Source organism: Strix uralensis, chromosome 5 (assembly GCF_047716275.1).
Source record: "Strix uralensis isolate ZFMK-TIS-50842 chromosome 5, bStrUra1, whole genome shotgun sequence".
NCBI classification, from domain to species: domain Eukaryota; kingdom Metazoa; phylum Chordata; class Aves; order Strigiformes; family Strigidae; genus Strix; species Strix uralensis.
The window spans coordinates 58376686-58381069 of NC_133976.1; positions in this window are offsets into that span (position 1 = coordinate 58376686).

Here is a 4384-nt window from a genome sequence, read left to right on the forward strand (position 1 = left end):
TGAAAAATTTTTAGTTTCTAAACACTCAGACCTGAAGAGCTCCAGATGAGAAAAGCATCTCCCAGAGATGCTCAGAAACAAAGGCACTTAGGTTTCCTTTATAAATACTTAAGGCGTTTGTTATTGAGGGGGGAAAAAACAGGTGTTAAGAAGCTCTGGTCAGGATGTGCCCCACCAGTAACACCGGGATAGTAATGTTCATCCTCCTAGGAGAAACCTGTATGTTTCAGCACAGTTGTGCCCTTGAGTCCTCCTTGCACTGAGGATGAGTTTTGTAGTAATATGTTATAATTACTGTAAAATGAAACTGCTTTATTTATCCAGTGTCTCACAGCGATTGTCTGACAGCCTCATTCTCTGAGGCAGAGACTCAGAAAAAGCCATGCAGCCCATCCCACCTCCTTGGCGTGTGAGTTGAATGCATGCTTCTGTGTGCCTGATGGCTGCGTGCATGGATGCTAATGTGTGTGTAAATAGTTACACAGTTGGTAGGGCTCGTGAATGAGAGTTCAGAAAGCTGCTCCTGGAGTTTGAGAGCAAGAGAAAGAGGTTCAGTGTCTGATTTGCTTCAGGAACGTTTCTTCTCTTGCATGGTTTTACTAAATTTCATTTCTTGCCAGACTCCATTTCCTCAAAAAATGCTGTGGAATTTCCTCACTGCACCAACCTCCCAGGCTATTCTGGCAGCAGCTTTTCATCATTATTTCTTCACTTACATCAGGTAGATACTGAGACAAGAGCCAACCGTTGCTGTTTCTAGCATTGCCTCTCAATATATTGCATTGCTCTCCTGCCAGTGAGTAGTTTGACACATGATTTTAAGTGATGTTAAAAGCATTATGGTGTAGCACCGTGCATCCTTCTGTGCCTGTCACTTTGTGGGGAAGCAAGCACCTAGCACACACTCTCTCTTCCAGTACAGTAACTGGACCACTTAGGATCTGCTAAAGCTCATTAAATGGTGAAGAACCTGCACATTACAGTCATCGTGTAAGGAAACTGCATATCTTTTTATGAAGACATTTTTGGGAATGCTGGTGAAAGGCTGAGAGATTGACAAGATGAAGATAGGGCTGTAGCACATGACAATGTGGATATTTTGGAATAGACCCAAGCTGTTCTTGGTAGCCTAATTTGGAGCATCTTCTTTGGCTTTTTCACTTCACGAGCAATACAGAATCTATAGTTTAGATGGTCTCAGAGCTGCTTTTAACTCCATAGTGTTTCTCTTGCTTTTTTTCATATGCACTGTGGGATTATTACTGTTTTCTGTTACATCAATAATTACAGGGAAAACCCACTGACTGGTGAATTCAGTAGACTTCCTCTAGGCTTACTCTGCTGTCAAAGAGAATACTTATTGTAATTATTGCTGCTTGAAACTTGCTACATTGACTAAATGAGACTGAGTTTAAAACCTATAAAATAAATTTTTTTGGCATTTTGAAATTAATTCTATGCCCAATTGATTTCTTCAGTAGTGAGATCATTCCTGTTGCCTCAGTGCTCTGCAGTTAATGATGTCCCTTTTAGTATCCTAGATACTAAATATCTTGCCTATATTTTATTGACAAAGCAGACGCCTCTTTTTTTCTCTTTGTTTCTTCATTTCATTATAGCCAACTCAAGAGCTAGAACAGCTGTTTCACCACTTTGCGAAGCTGTCGCAGATTCCACCACCAGGAGGCCCTCATTGAAGTGCTCATAGCTGGGCAAAGAAAACACAAGGACAGTGAAATGAGATGGAGAAACCCGTCCCCACAGGAGTAATCTGAAACTCACCCTATAAATAGAGATTTTCGGAGGGCTATGCAGGCATCTATTAATTATTGCAGGAATTCTAATATCCAACCATCAGTTGTACTGTAATTTCTGATGATACGGGGGTGTCACGGGTGGTATCCCTGCATTGAATTAACAAGTGATAGCCAGGAGAGTTCATGCCTTTGTGTTCTGGATAGTAAAACTCTTAATAACATAAGTAAAATAAATCGGGTAAAGCATGGGTTTGATTTCTGGTCACTCACGTCTGCCCTCTTATCCTTCACCCAACGAATATGCCTTCACCTAATCACCTCTGGCTTCTCTCTTTTATTTACTTATTTCCAGGTTCTTAATTTTCCTTCACTTTTCACAGTAGGCTTTACTTGTCTCCTAAAAGTCCTAAGTATCTGCACTAACTGTCTGATTGTTCTCTTTTGCAAACATGACCTTTTTTAAAGAAAGGGGGAGGGAGAACTGTTTTCATCTTTTTTTTTTTGCCAAATTATGCGCTTCTTTCCTTAATTACTGGCTTTTCAAAGCTGCAGTCATTGCTTTGGCTAAAACATAGACTTTATTATTCAAAAGAACAGTGTGTCCATGATCTCTTAACTAAAAAGTGTATAGAGTTGTCATTTTTCTTTCCTTAAACCCTTGTTTTGTCTCTTCACTGCTGATTCAAGCCATGTATATCTGCTTCAGTTCTGGTTTCCCAAGATCATGTTTTGGTACTGATGAGTCCAAGACACAACTTTGCAATGCAATTTCAGAATGGATGACAAGTGAGGGTAGTTTTGCTCCTGTCAGGAAATGTGGCTTGTGCAAGCTATAGGCTGCACATTGAGTTATTGCTTGTCTTTTAAACTCAGTTTCTGCCCTCCTTTCCTGAATTCAGACTGTTCAGCCACCTGAGATTGAGCAATAACAGGTCTGTGATGCCCTTAGATGTCCGGGGCTGCACGTGTGCTACACTGACTGGTTCAGCTTGTGCCTACCCTCCGCAGCAGGCACGGAAACCCGTTGAACCCCATTTGTGATGGAGATCGGGGACTGGAATTCTTCCCCATGAATGTAGTGCACATTAAAAATATGCTAGGGAAACCAGTCTGGGTTATTCCTGCCCCACGCAAAGCAAACCCATTTGTGGGATTGCTTTTGCTCAAGGAACCAGGTGCACTTGGTGGGTGATGCAGAAGGATGGGGAAGACTGATGTGTGCCTCAAGGGTGATTTTAGGTGAGAATAACCAATAAATTAAATTGTATGATATTAATTGCTATACAAACCTGCCACTGTATGTCATCATTACTATTAATTGCTACATGCTGTATCAATGATATTACAGTAAGAATCACTTAGATTAATGAAGAATAAACTCTGGTAAAACCAGGCGAAGCACAGCAGTGATGGAACCAGAGCTGACTTCAACACACAACAATCCAGCGCTATGCACCATCCTTCTGCTGCGCCCAGTGTCGTCCACCCGCCACGCTGCACCAAAGTCCCATCTTGTTCTGCCGAGTGATTGGACTTTGCACCATCCCTTCTGCCCAGGTAGACTGATGGAGCCCAAAGTCATGGGCTGAATGAACTCAACAGAGATTTTATAGGGATGGCCCATAGACTGCAGGAATGCTACCTGTGTGTATATATTAAGAAACAAGGAAGGTGGTGGTGATTAGTTGGGATGTACTGAAAAGTGTGGGACCTGGGCATGATGTAACTGGTATAGAATAAGGAGTGGATATTGTCCTGGTTTTGGCTGGGATAGAGTTAATATTCTTCCTATAGCTGGTACAGTGTGTTTTGGATTTACTGTGAGAATAATGCTGATAACACACTGATGTTTTGGTTGTTGCTAAGTAGTGCTTATCCTAACTCAAGGATTTTTCAGTTTCCCATGCTCTGCCAGCACACAGGTGCACAAGAAGCTGGAAGGGAGCATGGCCAGGACAGCTGACCCGAACTAGCCCAAGGGATATTCCATACCATGTGACATCATGCACAGTATATAAACTGTGAGTCTGCAGTAGCATGAGAATGGACTGTGTGGCCCTGAAAGTCGTTTCCAGTCCCTGGTATCTGCTGCAAGCTCATACGCAGATGAGGTAGCTTTTCAGGCTTTCAAGGAATGCAGATGAGGGCTCAGTGATGGCCTTGAACTAGCCTGGGATAAAAGCTATTCAGGGACACCAGGAGATTAGAACCTATCCCTATGAGACCTGCGAAGGCCAGGTACCGTAATACTTACAGCAGTAAATGGGAGACCCAGTTGTTTTGGTTTGGTTTCTTGTCTTAATTCTGCGTTCTTCCCTGGGATAGCAAGGGATGCAAATATGAGACATACTAGGACCAGGTACAAGGTGGTTTTGATAGCTCAACAGTTGTCATATAAATAGCTGGATGGTCTCACTGTGTTCAGCAGCAGTAAAGCAGGATCTTCACTGGTTCACAAGGGAAAGAGAACCCTGAAACTACAACTTCTAAATTTGCATTGAATGCCCAAGCAAAATGAGCGTTATGGAGGGTGTGCTCTCTGCATAAACTTGGTTCTAAGTCTGGATTCTAAACTCACGAACTGTGTTTTTCATTCTACCTCCCTTCCCCAGATTCCTTCAAGATGA